Source organism: Stegostoma tigrinum, chromosome 15, assembly GCF_030684315.1.
Source record: "Stegostoma tigrinum isolate sSteTig4 chromosome 15, sSteTig4.hap1, whole genome shotgun sequence".
NCBI classification, from domain to species: domain Eukaryota; kingdom Metazoa; phylum Chordata; class Chondrichthyes; order Orectolobiformes; family Stegostomatidae; genus Stegostoma; species Stegostoma tigrinum.
In genome coordinates this window covers 59,201,066-59,218,574 of record NC_081368.1, presented here as the reverse complement: position 1 = coordinate 59,218,574, position 17,509 = coordinate 59,201,066, and positions in this window count along the sequence as shown.

Sequence of the window (17,509 nt, the reverse complement as noted above, 5' to 3'; positions counted from 1 at the left end):
CAGGATAGATCCTGGCCTTTACCCAGTTGCCAGCACATTATGAATGCACTGTATGAATGAGCTATTGGTATAAATAGCAGTTGTTCAAAGGATAGAGTGTTGGTTAGTCAACATTTGAAATTCTAAGTTCTAGAATATTGAGACTGAAGACAACTAAGACAATAGAAGAGACCCAGCTGTCAAGGGAAGATGCAAGTAAATGGAAGAATTGAATGCAACACCAAGCCTTCGAAGCAAAACAGGAAATGCTTGAAAAATGTAACAGGTCGAGCAGCATCCGTGGACAAATTTAAATAAAAGTAATGGGTGAATTCTTCCAAGCCTCTGAATGGCAGAGGCAATGGTCTCGTGGTATTCTCACTGGTTGGTTAATCTGGAGACCCAGATAACGTTCTGCCGACCTGGGTTCAAACCCCACCACGACAGATGGTGGAATTTGAGCTTAACAAAAATATCTGGAATTGAGAATCTAATGAGGACCATGAATCCAATGCTGATTGCTGGGAAGACCCTTCTGGCGCACTAATGTCCTTTAGAGAAGGAAACTGCCATCCTTACTTGATCTTGCCTATCCATGACTCCGGACCCACAGCAATGTGATTGACTTTTAACTGCCCTCTGGGCAATTAGGGATGGGCAATAAATGTTGCCTAGCTAGTGATGCCCTCATCCCATTAATGAATAAAAAACATTATAAACTAATTGGGAAAATATGGCAGGATTGGGATCAGATTCTTGATGTCAAGAGGAAAGAAAAAGTCTGATTTTCCACCCAATGTTTTAATGGCTAGAGGAGAACTTTGTGAGTGAGTGGTGAGTGTCCAATTTGTATGCACCAACATCTCTTGATTTCCATCTTGGCCTGGACAGTCCTCACAATCTCAGGGGATGCTGCATAGGCAACAATTTCCTAGATCCTTTGCCGATGGAGTTGTCATTAAACATGCATGAACCTCACCACATTGTTACAGAACACCTAGTGCAAAAACATTGTAGTCCACCACTTCAATGATACACTTTGGAGTACATTGACCCTGATGAGGTAAGGGCTCAGGCAGCTGTATGGTTAAGACAACTACAGCATGTTTACACAATAAATGCACTGAATGACAAATAGCCATGTCTTGAGGTCCAAGTTTTCAGCTATGTTTGGGGGATATTGTTGGAAGTCAAAGCATCTTATTGTAGTAAGTCACGGGTACTGTCTGGTACCAGCCTCGGGGTTTGGACACTGTCAGTTGGCTGCTTGGGACAGTAAGGCTCAGGGGTTCCATATCATTGCAATCTAGAGTTAGGTCCACCATCAGTATGGGAATGCAATGCACCCACTCTTGGGAGGTGCAGTAAGTCAGTTGGGAAACTGCACAAAGATCAATCAGGGATGTGGTCACTCTTCAGTCAGGAGTATTCTTCCACATCAGTCTTGAGTTCCTCTTCTCTAAATGTCAAGAAGTGGAGTTTTAAGGAGGGTGGTGAGCAAGTTGGGGATTTCAATTGTGTGAATTAGGAGTCGGCATGCTGGAATGTGGAGTGGCAAATAATGATGATGGAGGGGCAACTCAACTCATGATGGGAGACAATATTGCATTGGAGCACATGGGTTACTGTCAAGGGGGTGGTGCATCGATGGTCAATAACACCCTGGCTTCAATGGAGTGGGGCAATTTATCAAAACCTTGGAAATTGCAGGAGAATCTCTGTAAGTCTGACAACAACTGTCAAAATAAATTAGAGTTAATGAGTTGGGTCCAGTGACCCTTCCTTAGAGCCCAAAAATGTTAACTCTATGTGGCTGTAGATTTGCTCGCTGAGCCAGTGTGTTTGATTGCAGACGTTTCATCAATTAGGGATGGGCAATAAATGTTGCCTAGCTAGTGATGCCCTCATCCCATTAATGAATAAAAAACATTACAAACTAATTGGGAAAATATGTCCTGCTCGTTAGTTATTTGCCTCTGTTCGCCAGAGTGGTTGATATTCCTTCTAATTTTGTTTTTCAGTGGTTTGTATATCGGGTCTGGTTCAATGTGTTTGAATTCCAGGAATACCCGTTTGGAATACCCGGTCTGTAGGAATTCCCTGGCATGTCTCTGTTTGGCTTGTGCTATTATGGATGTGTTGTCCCAGTCAAATTTGTGTCCTTCTTTGCTTGTGTGTACTGAGACCAGCGAGAATTGATCGTGTCTCTTGGTGGCTAGATGTTGTTTATGTAGCCTCTTTGTCAGTTTTCTTCCAGTTGGGCCTATGTAATGTTTCTCACAGTCCTTTCTTGGTATTTTGTATATTAGTTTGGTTTTATTGTTTGAGAGTATGGGGTCATTTACGCGTGCCTGTTGGTTTGTGGTTGTTGGTTTGTGGGCTACCCTGATACCTAGGGATCTGCGTAGTCTTGTGCTCATCTCTGATATGCCTCTGATATACAGTAGGGTAACTAATGTGTCTGGCCGTGTTGTGTTTTCTTGTTGCGGTCTGTCACTGAGGTAATGGCGGATTGAGCTTTTTGGGCATCCATTCTTTTTAAAAACTCCATATAAGTGTTCCTGTTCTGCTTCGCAGAATTCCGCATTGCTGCAGTGTGTTGTAGCTCATTTGAATAGTGTCCTGACGCAGCTCCGTTCATGGGTGTTGGGTGGTGGCTGATGTAATTAAGTGTCCATTCCACATGCTTGGTCTTTCTGTCTACGCTAGTCTGGAGTTCCCCGTTGTTCTTACATTCTACCATTACATCTAAGAAGGGTAGTCAGTTACTGTTCTCTCCTTTTGTGAATTTTATTCTGGTGATGTTTATGTGTCGGTGGGTTTCTTCTAGTTTTGTGCGTTTGATAATCACAAAGGTGTCGTCTACATAGCGGACCCAGAGTTTGGGTTGTATAGTGGGGGGCGCTGTCCATTCTAACATTTACATTACTGCTTCGGCTATCTGTCCTGATTCTGGGGATCCCACTGGTGTTTGATTGATTTGTTTGTGTATGCTTTCATTGAAGGTGAAGTGCATTGGGAGGCACAGATCCAGCAGTTTCAGGGTGCTGTCCTTGTTGATGGAATTAGTGTCCTGGGGAGTCTGTCTTCCTGATTCATCCAGCAGTGTGGCAATTGTCCCTTTGGCTAGGTCGATGTTTATGGATGTAAGTAGTGCTGTTACATCAAAGGATATAATTATCTCGTCCTCTTCTACTCTGGTGTCCTTGATGATACTGAGGAATTCTTGGGAGGAGTGGATAAAGTGGGTAATGTTTCCGTTGTGGTTCTTTGGCTAGTCTATATGTTAGTATACCTGGTAGTGAGACAATGGGTTTAAGGGGTCCCCTGGCTTGTGTGCCTTAGGGAGTCATTAGAAAGTGGATATGCTGGACTCTGCTGGCTTCATTTTTTGGTAGTCTGTCTTGCTGATATCTCCTGAGTTGTGTAATTTCTTCAGGGCTGTTGTAATCCAGTTCCCTAACTGTGGAGTTGGGTCTATTCAAATGAGCCATAACACACTGCAGCAGCCCAGAACTGTGTAAAGCAGAACTGGAGGAATTATATGGAGTTTTTAAAGGGAATAGATACCCTAAAAGCACAATCCGCTGTTACCTCCGTGACAGACCACAACAAGAAAACACATATGGCCAGACACCCTATCACTCGACCGTACAACAGAGACATATCAGAGATGACCACAAGACTATTAATACCCTTTGTTGCAGAAATAGTAGCAACTGCTGATGCTGGAGAATCTGAGATAACAAGGTGTAGAGCTGGAAGAACACAGCAGGCCAGGCAGCATCAGAGGAATAGGAAAGCTGATGTTTCGGGCCTGGACCCTTCTGAGAAAAATTCATCTATCAATCAGCCAGATGATGATGATGTAAGGTGACAATACAAAGAACAAAGAGCAAAGAAAATTACAGCACAGGAACAGACCCTTCGGCTCTCCAAGCCTGCGCCGATCGAGATCCTCTGTCTAGCCTGTCATCTATTTTCTAAGGGTCTTTGTCCATTTGCTCCCTGCCCATCTATGTACCTGTCCAAATATATCTTAAAAGACGCTAACATGTCTGGGTCTACCACTTCCGCTGGCAACGCGTTCCAGGCACCCACCACCCTCTGTGTAAAGAACTTTCCATGCATATCTCCCTTAAACTTTCCTCGTCTCACTTTGAACTGAGCACTGAGTTAATCCAGGGACAGTGGGTGATAGAGTAGGGCTAGAATCAGGCAGGTGGGGTGCCATATGAATTGGGCAGATAGTTAATGAGATCATTTTGGTGAGATGTGGCAAAAGATTGCAGTAGGCCTGACAGAGAGAAACGTTTCATGAAAATACACAAAACTGATGCCTAGCCAAGAAATGTGAACTTCTGCCGAATATTTTAATAAGAAAGCACAATAAATAATGTTACTAGCTTAAAATTAATCTTGTACAACAAATTAAGTGAAAACGAAATAATGAAATAATGTACCGCAGATACTGGAAATATGAAATACAAACAGAAATGCTGGGAGGACTTCATAGATTCGGCACAATCTGCGAGGAGAGAAACAGTTAACAGTTCAGATTGTTGATCTTCCATCAGAACTTGAAAAAGCCAGAACAAAGCATAAATGACAAAAGAATCCCCAAAATATCTGCTAAATTTATCAAGCCTTATGAGCCACAAACAATCTAATTTGGAGTTTGGAGATCTGATTCCTAGTTGTGGATATAGAAAATGACTGGCGCACAGGGATTATGTAAATAATCTTTTCAGACAATGCTTACCTTGTATGTAAATGATTTAATTAAATTATACCCCATCAAGGAGGAGAGTAACAATAGGTCAAAAACTCCACATCACACTGTAGAATTTTCCCCATGGAGTGGAGCTCAGCAAAAGCCTTGCAGAATACAGCGCATAATTATTCTAGAACAAATAATGAAAACATAAATGTGAAACAGTATTCAGAATAGGACTGTTTAGTTTATCTGTGTGTCCAATGTAGAGGCCAATCGAGTTCAGTTTTGCAGTCCAAAGCTAATTTAGTTTGCTAAAGTGATGGCTCCACACTGATCAAATGTGCAGTTCAACAGCTTAATTCTTAGCTGCAGATACCTAATATTTTAATACAAGCCTCACAATTCAATTTCAAAATGATGAGGTTGGAAATATAGTAATTCAACCTGAAATTGAAGGGATATGAATATTCTTTTCAAAGCACTAAGCTATCAGAGCTTAGATTGAAAAAAAGTGATTCTTTCAATTCATGTCCCATATTTTAGCACTGTTTACATGCTGTACATCAGTGATGGTCAATACTTCAAACAGAGAAAAGGTAGTAAAAAGGCTTTCTGCTTAGCATCAAATAAAATTGGCTCAGCGATGTTTCACTTCCTCAGTCGAAGTGTACAAGTTAAAGGATTCAAAATGTTACATCAACATAAACTGTTTTTTTATTCATGCCTTCATTCATATTGCTAGAAATATGAGAAACTAAAGAGTTTTAACTCACAGATAAAGTAATATTTTTTGTTATTTGAACATTTATTAACCTCTGTAACAACATTTACTTATATTATATGTTCAACATCCTAAGGCATTTCACAGGAGTATTATTAAACAAAATTTAACATTGAGACACATTATATGCTGTTTATGCTCTGTCCAAAGGCAAGGTTCTTAGCTCATTGTCTGCTGATGCTTCATCCTGATACTTCTTCTTAAACTGTTTCAATTGCCAATTTTGCCACTGCTGCTTTACCATCACTTCTCACTCTCAAGGTCAGGGTGAGGAGGAGGATGTTCCTGAATAAATATCAGCTAGAATGTGAAATAAAGCTGCATTGTTGATATTATTCCGCATCAAATACCTGCCATAACATATTCAAATCTGGCTACAAAGTGAGCATTTTCTACTGGCTTTGCAGAAGGCCTTGATTTTGATTTGATTTAGAGTCACATGTGTCGAGATATGGTGAAAGGTTTCTTCTTGTGCGTGCTATCCAGAAAAATCATACCTTACATAAGTGCATCAGAACAGAATCTGTTGTTGCTATGGTGATTGTAATGAAGTCAGCCAGGTAGACTTCATGGAATATGAGTTCCCTGAGGGGCCCAATCAGGGAGCCCTGGCTGACATATTTAAAGAGGCGTGCCAGAAGTTCTGTAAACTCAAAGTGCTGGCACTGAGGGAGGTGGATCAGTGTCAAGGATTCTCCACGTAAATAAAGGGTGCCTTGGTGATGGGATAGTGGCCTCTATGGAGCTATTTCAATGACAGCTAAGGAGAAGATACAGCGAAAGGTTGACTCTAATATATGAGAGATTCATTCATATGTCTGATAACATCTGGGAAGAAGCTGTCCTTGAATCTGCTGGCATGTGCATTCAAACTTTTGTATCTTCTGCCTGATGAAAGAAGGTGGAAGAAAGTATAATCAGGGTGGGAGAGGTCTTTGATTCTGTTGACTGCTTTCCCAAGGCAGCAGGAAGTACAGACAGAGTCAATGGAAGGAAGGCTGGTTTTTGTGATGGCCTGGGCTGCATTCACAATGGTCTGTAATGTTTTGCGGTCATGGGCAGAGCACTTGCCAAACCACATTATGATGCATCTGGATAGGATGCTTTCTACGGAGCATCTGTAAAAATTGGTAACAGTCATTGTGGACATGCCTTCTGAGGAAGTAGAGGCTTTGGTGTGCTTTGAAATAAAGCTTCAGAACCGAGTTTCACCAAGTCAATGTTTCTACAAGGGCCATGTCAAAACCATGCTTAGATATGAAAACAAAGCACTTAAGACACTTGAAATGAAAATTCACCAGGATTTTACATGCCCATCCCAATTTTGCACAAAGTGCAAGGGAGCCACATGATGTCAGAGCCCTTGCAGGTATATCAAGTTGTAGAGGAGTTGGTAGCTTAGGTTATTACCGAACTCAGCCATCAGAGCTGAGGCAATGTGCTTTTGTATTGAGGACTGTACAATGAGGCCAGATCATTTTGCAGTTGGGTGGAGGAGGGGGGATCAGGCGACAATGATTTGGGGTGGAGCCTCCATAGTGCTGGGTGGATTGAGTTGGGGTGTGTTGGGGTTAATGCCTGGCTGAGCCTTCCTTTGAGCTCTGCAATGTCCACCTGCCATGGGCATTGTGCAAGCTGGACACAGATCCTCCATCAAGGAGAACATGCAGCCACTTGCAGAGGGAGCTTTTGCAATGGAGAATTTACAAAAAGCCACTGAAATAACAGTAAGCAAGCTTCAGTGCTGAGAGGCAGGTACCCTGTGTCAAGTGCATACAACCATGCAGGACACCTGGGATCTTCTTTCTGACAGGCCAACAAACACCTCCCTTCCCTGGTCTTCACAATGCCTGGTTTGCTGAGCAGCAGACATCTCCCATTGTCAGGGGTGGGTGATTAGCTGTGCCCTCAGGGAAGTATGAATTCAAGGAAGACTTCAGACAGGAGAAGAGTCCACTTGCATTCTGGCTTTGGCAATACTTTAAAGTCAGTGCCAGCCCATGTATTAGCCTCTGCTGATATTGTGGCCAATTTCTTAAAGCCCACTTCCATTCCAGAATCCCCACACAATGGCAGGTAAAAAGCTAAACAATTCAGGACATCAATACAGTTGGGAATCAGTGGTGCCTGCTTCATTGTTTTACACTAGACATTCCATTTTGGCTTTAGACAGTTGTCAGCATCAGAAATAAAGTCATATTACAATATATTCTAGTATTCGCTATGGGTAACTTGGAGCCAATGAAATCTTTAGTAATTATGAGCTACAATGGATTTCCCAGGCTAACAGCATTCAATTTAACATTTAATTCATGTTCTCTACATACCCAGCCTCTCCCCAAAGCCCTGATTCATCATTATTTATGTTAAGTGTTACAGATAACCCCAAGGATAAAGAAAAGAACCTTTGTGAACAATGAATGGAGACTTTAAAGAGTTCAAGAAGATTTGTAGCTCGGGTTGTGGATGAGGTTGCAGAGTTGCTCGCCGAGTCGGTGTGTTTGATCGTAGACGTTTCATCACCGTGCTAGGTAACATTGTCAGTGCACCTCTGGTGAAACATTGCCATTCTGTCCCACTTGTTAGTTATGTGCTTCAGTTTTCTGGGGTGGTTGGTATGATTTCCAGTTTTGTTCTTCAGCCCCCTAGGTATCAGGATAGCCCACAAACCAATGACAGCTACTGATGAATGTAAAGGACCCCATACCCACAACCATTGAAATTAATGCAATATACAAAATACCATGAAAGGACTGTGAGAAGCATTACATAGGCCAACCTGGAAGAAAACTGGCAAAAGGGTTAAATGAACACCAACTAGCCACCAATAGACACAACCAATTCTCACTGGTCTCAATACACACGGGTAAAGAAGGACACAAATTTGACTGAGACAGCACATCCATAATAGCATAAACCAAAAAGAGACATGCCAGGGAATTCCTAGCGGCCTGGCACTCTAAATGGAACTCTGTTACCAATCACATTTACCTCAACCCGATATAAAAACCATTGAAAAACAGAACCAGAAGTGATACCAACCATCAAAAAGTGGGACAGAACACCAACACTTCACTGGAGGCACACTGACAATGTCATCTAGCAGGGTGACAAAATGTCTGCAATCAAACACACTGGGTCAGCAAGCAAGTCTACAACTGAATAGTGACATTGACAAGATATGGCATAATTGAAAGTACCCTTCAGAGTACTCTGTGTCATGTATAAGGAGTACATGATTAAACCGACTGCAATTCAAATAGGATCATTACTGCGTCATTTATAAAGATATTACATTGTATGCATTTCACCACAGGTGTCAAAAACAAACCATATTTGCTTTAATTTGTTATTTGCACGAGCACTGATGTGAATTTTAAGACAAATTAATGCAATCAAATCAGCTAGTGGGTCACATTGAAGCTCCCAAGTTGGTCTTTCTGAAATCAAGGCAAGGCATTGACCTAATGGTGAAATCATTAGACTATTAATCCAAAGACATATGAAATGTTCTAGGGATAAAACAAAGTTTGGAATTAAGACTATGATGAAGATTAAGAATCCGTTGTCAATTGTTAGAAAAACCTATCTGGTTCACGTTTTCCTTTAGGGAAGGAAACTGTCATTCTTACCTGGTTTGAGTGTTAACACCAGATAAAATTGTGGTTGACTCTTAACTGCCCCTCTGGGAAAGTAAAGATGGGAAAGAAATGCTAGCCTAGCTAGAGATGCCCCCATCCTGAGAATGAATAAAATGAAGGACTTTTTAATTTGGAGACAAGGTGAAGACACTTGGGGGCCTTTCTTCCTGAGTTGTCTGCAAGAAGGCAGGTGCAACTCTCAGTGCCATGATCACCATCATAGGTAGGGTAAGTAACCAGGTTCTGAATCCACCCAAACTAGAACAGGGATCGCTGTTGGTATCAATCTGATTCACATCAGTTATTGAGCCAGCTGGTTCTTCCAACATACACGTCTGGCTTCATATCATAGCCTGGAGATACAAAAAGCGATAATAGATGATAGAAAAATCTCTCAAACTCTGATTGCCTGCTATTGGCATACATTACAGATGGTACAGATTGGCAGTCAACTGGTTAGCCATATTATGAAGACACTTTTATTTTCAATCAAGCCCTGGAGTGGGGATTGAACATAGAACTTCTGGTTCAGTGACAGAGATGCTACCACTGCATCACAATACCTCCTAACCAAGGGGTTTTAGGGAAGAAAATTCACAACTCCCACCCTTACACAAAGAAAGAGCTACCTAAAAGGCTGGAGTCAGCGAACTGGAGAGTTCAGAGGCAGAGTCTAAATATGGGCAACTCAGAGAAGATCTAGGATAGAGTAAACATAGATGGAACAAAAAAAAACAGATGAGCACAGACTCTGAGTCTGATGATCAGCTTCACAATGTGATGGATTTGTTTAAAGTAAACCTCTAATCCTCTTTTCAGAAAGACCTCCAGTAAAACTCTCCTACTTTCACTTGATGGAATTGAGAATTATATCCTCAAATACATCAATTTCTGTGCTTCGAACAATGAATGCCCCGAAACACACAGCCTTTCAGCATCACATCCTGTACTTATTAGTCTTACCTTTTCCTGGGGTCCTATGAACGAATGGTATTATTGTTATGAGTGTGGTCTTGGGGTTAAAATATAAATATCCAGGGATAGAAAGGGTCTGTCACCAACATGTCAGGAGAAAAAGCAAAGGTCACGGTATGTGCAAATGGGAAAGCTTAAGTCCACACAATGAAATAAATCTAGCTACTTTAGATGTCAAAAAGGCATAGTGTCTTCCTAAACTCATTTACAGTTGGTTCCAATTTATTCTGAGTGAAAACCCACATTTTAGTATTTGCCCATTATTCAGCAAAACGGTTGAAACAGCCCAGAGAGAATGCCTGCTTTTTTTGTGAAATTTGTTGTACAGAGACAAAGCATAGGCTCTGTACTTGCAGCTGTGAGTATAATTAAGGAGCATGTCCTGGACGCAGCTGGACAGCTCAATGCCAAATATTATTGTCGACATGTGCAAACAATTTTCTCTTCTTAAACATTTTTGTTTTCAGAACAGTATCAAGTGGTGTAGTTATTAAACATGTCCTGGAATGTTGCTGAGCCATGCAAACCACACAGGCCCAGTTCAATCCCCAATTTGTGCCAAATTCCCTGATCTCATCCATGGTTATAGTGGAAGATAGGGTAAGGGCCAGAAGTATTACACAGAGTCCAAGCCAGCAAAGCCTCCCACCCCTGAACACCATGGGCCATGTGTGTTAGTTTTGGACAATGGCCATGATCAGGCCTGGTTGAAAAATTACCCATGATTGAACAATTGGTCAAGCTTACAGTCTGGCCTTACACCAGAGATTAAATCCTACTGAAGCAGGATATTAGAGCAAATGACAGCATCTATGAAACAACAACTAATGAGATTATCATCTTATGTGTGTTCAGTAAACAGTTATTGAAAATAAGTTACTTTCCATCACTGGATTATGTTACGGACCTCCATTTGAAAAATATCTTGAAATGGTTATAGTTCCTCTTCTCTGTTGAAGTAAACTATTGGCTAAAGAAACATGGCTATACAATTTCCTACTCAGCCAAGAATTAATTATGATTTTTTGACTCATGGAAATAAAAGTTCAAAAAGTAAAAAAACATTTTTTTAGCTACACAATCACACATGGGGACAACATCTGTAGTACTTTTCTGCGAGCAGTTGCCAGAATTTTTTAAGCAATTTTTGCTTCAAAGTTCCTCAGAAGCACATTAAAAGCAGTCAAATCACTTTTATAAGATCTAAGAGCTTGAACAATGACTGTGAAGGAATCAGGAGGTTAGAGATGAGTAGGTTGCTGGCAAAATAACAAGTTTACTTGGGGAGCCCGTTAGTGTTTATGATGGCAACAGCTCAGAAGTAATGAAAGTCAGGTTTTTTAGATTAGCTTTACCTAAACAACCTAAGTTTACAAACTGCATTAAAGAAATTAAATTATCAACACAGCAAATAAATGGAGCTGGTATTGTGGAAACACTTTCTTCCCTTGAAACACTTTGGTGCCAGTTTGAAAGCATTCTCAGAAAGCTGAAATTTCCACCTAGTTAGTTAGCTTTCAGCAAAAGCTGAGAAACAAAGCAAGTAGTCATTACCATCAACTTCTTTTAGTCATAAACATCTGTCTAAATTTCATCCTTTTTGGTCTGCTGTATCTCTTCATTGCTTCACACACATATAACCAAGAGGTTTCATTTTAATACAAAACATTCATTTCAATGTTTGAACACTGAACATTCTTTCTCACTTTTCTCTTTTTTTTTGCTGACTTTTTGGATTCACACCCATTTCTCAGAGCCTCCTCCAAAAGGCTGTTTTTGATGCAATGATTGGGAGGTGTTTCCTTTCGGTTTATTGCAGAAGGCAGTTAGTAAGTGAAAGGGTTAATGCTTACCACAAGATAAGGTCAACACATCAGGACGTAAAGGACTGTACCTGGGAGGAGACCAGCGGTTCTGCATTCATCAGCTTGTGTACCACAGAGTCATACAGCACAGAAACCGACCCTACAGTCTAACCAAGATAACAAAGTGTGAAGCTGGATGAACACAGCAGACGAAGCAGCATCTCAGGAGCACAAAAGCTGACGTTTCGGCCGTTGACCCTTCATCGGAGAGGGGGATGGGGAGAGGGTTCTGGAATAAAAAGGGAGAGAGGGGGAGGTGGACCGAAGGTGGAGAGAAAAGAAGATAGGTGGAGAGGAGAGTATAGGTGGGGAGGTAGGGAGGGGATAGGTCAGTCCAGGGAAGATGGACAGGTCAAGGAGACGGGATGAGGTTAGTATGTAGGAAATGGAGGTGCGGCTTGAGGTGGGGGGAGAGGATAGGTGAGAGGAAGAACAGGTTAGGGAGGCGGGGACGAGCTGGGCTGGTTTTGGGATGCAGTGGGGGAGGGGCAGATTTTGAAGCTTGTGAAGTCCACATTGATACCATTGGGCTGCAGGGTTCTCAAGCAGAATATGAGATGCTGTTCCTGCAACCTTCGGGTGGCATCATTGTGGCACTGCAGGAGGCCCATGATGGACATGTTCTCTAAGGAATGGGAGGGGGAGTTAAAATGGTTTGTGACTGGGAGGTGCAGTTGTTTATTGCGAACCGAGCTGAGGTGTTAACCAGTTCACACCGAACATTATCCAGCTTCTCGTCAGATAATCCCTACAGCTATTCATCCCATCAAGCCCACACCAACCCTCTGAAGAACCTCCCCCCCAGATGCACCCTATCCCTGTAACCCTACATTTCCTCTGGCTAACCCACACGCACATCCCTCGACGCTATGGGGAAAATTAGCATGGCCAGTCCACATAACCTGCTCATCTTTGGACTGTTGGAGAAATCGGAGCATCTGGAGGAAACTTGGGCAGACACGAGGAGAATGTGCAAACTCCACACAGGCAGTTGCCCGAGAGTGGAAGCAAAACTGGGTCCCTGGTGCTGTGAGGCAGCAGTGCTAACCACGGAGCTATTGTGCCACACACAAGGAAGGAGGAGTTTCATCAATGGGTGGCCTTGAGCTCCCAACCTTCCAGTTAACAGCCAAAGGTGGTAAACAATTGAGCTACAGAGACAGACGATTCAGATAAATGCTCCAATTCAGAGACAGAAAAAGAGAAATACTCGCAATGAATAATTTAACTCCTTTTTCTGTGATGTCGCACTTTGTTTAATTTGTATTCTGCACGTGGTTGCTGCATTCTGAATCCATACAGACCAAAACCATCCTCCCAATCACCCTACCCCAGCCTGTGCTCCTCCTTTGGGTTTGACTTCGTTCTTGCTCCATACTACCTGTGCTGCAGTTTTATCCTTGCGTATTGCTGACAAAAGCAATATTCTGCTGAAACACTTAACATCTTGTATTTGCCACGGTACAATCACAATACCAGGTCTTGAAGGGTGCAACAACATTTACATTCAAAGCACACGAAATGCAACTTCAGAGAATCTTGACGTCTTTTTCTCCCATGTCGTATCATTTGTTCTGTTATGCTCAGGTCTTAATCAGCAGCTGAAATCTGAGCATTGGCCAGGTTTAACCTGCCCAGCTTTGGTGTGGCATGGCGGCTCAGTGGCCAGCACTGCTGCCTCCCAGTACCAACGACCCAGGTTTAATCCCAGCCTTGGTCAACAGTCTGTGCGGAGTTTGCATGCTCTTCCCATGTCCGTGTGGATTTCTGCCAGGTGCTCCAGTTTCCTCCTACAGTCAAACAATGTGCAAAGTTAGGTGGATTGGCCATGCCAAATTACCCATAGTAACTGTGGATGTGTAGGTTAGGTGCATTAGCTATGAGGAATGCAGGTTTAGAGGAATGGATCTGGATGAGATGTTCTTCAGAGGGTTGGTGTGGACATGTTGGGCTGAATGACCTGTTTCCGCATTGTAGGTGCTATGCCTAGGGTGAGTATTTGGACCCCCTGCTGAGTTGTGTATTCACTCAGCAGTTATTTAGCATTGACTAAACTGTAATGGTGTAAACCAGCAGGCAGTACTGTACAAGGCCATGTGCCACCAGCAGTGGAAGAAGTTGGTATGGATTAATATCATGTTTTGATGCTGTACCTGCTTCTGAAGGACTTTTATATGTTATCTGTTTAGAAGTGACAGCTTCACAAAATCATACATTAAGAACCATTGAGGGGATTTCTATTAAAAATCACCAGCATGAACCTTTCTGACGCTTTGTGAATAATTGAATTTCATGTGATATTTTGAGCTTTACAGGCAGATTTCTCTCATAAACATTTGTTGGTCTATGCTGAAATAAGTGATCGTGCTTAGAATGTTGATGAAAGCATCCCAATTTAATACATTACACAAATAAAAAACTCCGGAACCAACTGATTACCCCTTCATTTTGTAAGTTTAAGGCAGTAGTACATTACTTAATCTGTACAAAGCATATTCCTCATCAGTACACAGCATTAGTGGTGTCTCTCTGCAAGTGCATAGGAGTTTGTACTGAGACTGTGGAGGAATCTTGGCTTGACCTGAATCTCCTTAGTCTCTCTCACCATAATAGTTTCAAAGCTGCTATTCAATTGATGAGGTTTATCACAGGGAACTTGTCAGTAGCTTGGATAACAAGGTGTAGAGTTGGATGAACACAATAGGCCAACCAGCATCAGACGAGCAGGAAGGCTGACATTTCGGGCCTAGACACTTCTTCAGAAAATGAAGTAGTGATGACAAAAATTGTTTTGAAGAAGAGAAAATAGTGAAGAATCCATATTTTGAAGAATGAGAAAATAAAAAACTCCGGAACCAACTGATTACCCCTTCATTTTGTAAGTTTAAGGCTGTAGTACATACTTAATCTGTACAAAGCATATTCCACATCAGTGCACAGCATTAGTTGTGTCTCTCCGCAAGTGCATAGGAGTTTGTACTGAGTTCAATTTCTCATTCCTTGACCCAAACGATGTCTGCTGGCAAAACATGCTCAGGAAGCTTGCTCCACATGGGCCTCTCAGTTGGAAGGTTGACAGAAAATGTCATTATGGAGTGGATTAGTGAGGTGCAGCATGAGTGTAAGTTTTCATCATTTAGTGTATATGGTGGGGACAGGTTGGAGTGATGTTTGTGAGAATTGGGAAGCCAGAGGTGGGTGCTGAGCGGAGCATTCCAGTTATGGTGCACATTACAGCATGCAATTGATTTTGTGTGTGTGTGTATGTGTGTGTGTGTGTGTGTGTGTGTGTGTGTGTGTGTGTGTGTGTGTGTGTGTGTGATGGCCCTTGACCTGGACAGGTACACAGTACTCCAAAAGGAGTGTAAGAGAGTAAGTGCTGGGGCCTGTTGTGTGGTGGCAGCAGTATCCATCATGGATGAAGCAAGTTTTGTTCATTTTTTTTTCAGTTTAACCTTTGCTGGTGATTTCTACAGATGCTCTTGGTGGGGCAAAGTCGTGTTTAGAGTCACTCTCAAGTTTGTTGAATTAGAGTTATACTTTCATCTCTGAACGTCAATGCAGATGTGCATTGTTTTTGGCATTGACACAGCTGAGGAGCAATACACGGGTTTTAGAGGGTTCCCAATTGGGATGTGATGTGCTGCAGCAGAGTGCAACTTTGTGACAACTTCATCAATCATCTGATCCAGATCGGAGGAGGATGGAGCATTGTTGGCATAACAGACATTATCAGCAGATGAACTTGTGAGACATGATTGTTGACCTGTCATTTGTATTTCTGGTGAACAGTGACGGGCCTAACACTGAATACTGTGGTAGTCTGTTGGCCTGTCTTCCACATATGTGCTTGTTCCCTTGCCTGAAGTGGACCTTTGCATGTTGTAAAAAGAATGTTTCAACAATGTCCCACCCAAGGATGGAAGCATTCTGTATAGCCTTTGTGGTGGGGCATGTACCATACTGTATCATAGGCAGCTGTGACGTGTAGTAGGACTACATTACGTTACTCTGTAACTTGCTGAATGCAAGGGAAATTAATCTTGGACATGAAATAATACAACTCTGAAAACCTATCTCCTTATTGAATGAGAAAACAACAGAAGAGTGACTGAGTAGTATCAAAGAGAGGTAAATAAATACTTCAGAGAGAAAGAAAAGGAAAACGAAATGAAGCAAAAATCAGAAAATGCTTTAAATTTGAGATTCTTCAAATCTCTTAAGAATTTACTGTATGCAGATAGGATTTGTAACATTTTAGATCGTTTCCTTAATGGATTGATTGGCACAGTAGTCACACTCCTAACTTTGAATTCTAACTTTCAGAGTGGTAAGTTTCCCAATTAATGTGAAAATACAGCAAGACATTTATTTTAGAAAAAAGATGGGTAAACTAAGGGAAAATACCCCGTGTGCAAGGTAAATGGAAAAGTGGTGTAAATTGATTAGCTGGTCCTGGAGATTCACAACTCAGGGTGTATCTCTTCGTCCACTGAACCTGCTGGCTGACTGGTGCATTAACAACAGCGGCACATTGTTAACACGTTGAATACTTTGCAGGCAAATCTGGACCATCAATCTAACAATCGTCTAGAATGATGAGAAACTGCTGTACTGAAGTTACTTCCATTGCAACCAATTTAGATGAACCGTAAAAGCCTGTGTTCCATGTAACTCACTGCCAGGATATTAAAGAAGAATTGATGGAAATTGAAAATCACGTTAAATCAAATGAGTGGGAAGGCACAGCCTCTCACATATTCTCCATATAACCTGCTGCATTTTGTCCGACATATAAGACCAGTTTTAACATTTTTCATTTAGTTGTGGGCCGTAACACTTGTCTGAATGATTTCATAATGCATTTTATTATGTGCACTATTATTGTAAATTGTATGTTCACCTCAGAGATCAAAGAAACAGAACATCAAATCTTTAGCTTCTGTCAAATCTGTATTAATATCACTGTAATGCTCGGACAGATTTTTACAAGTGCTAAAGAGCGTAAAACTGTAATATAAAAACAGAAACATATCAAGGAGGATGGCTAATGCCATTAAAATGCAGGGTCTAAAATCATGCTTGCTACAAAAAGAGCGATGTCATGTTTCGTTTGCACTTTTGAACAAGATTTCACTGCTATTAGAGGTGCACTATGTCGAGACAAATTGTTTTCAATTATTAAAAAATGTTTAATGTCTATTTGGTTCACAGAGCAAGTGGATTGCCTTAAGGTAAGCAATTTTTAAATTACTGGTTTAAAATCAATGTCAGTTTTAGGCCTCATTTAAACAATGTAGCTTGCTGCATAATACAAGGCCATTTAAAATAGACCAGGAAATTTCAGCAAGGAGACACAGCATGGCAATGGAGGGATACATTATGATGGATGTGGCAGCTGCTGCCATGGGAAGAAGAATTAGAAGTAGGCTATATCCTTTCCTGTCAGTTTATCTGTCCCACTGGATTTCCTTGACTTTTAGTGAAGACAATTCAGACATAGATTTAGACTAAGGAGACAAATGACAGTTAATCTATGTTCTGACTTGTA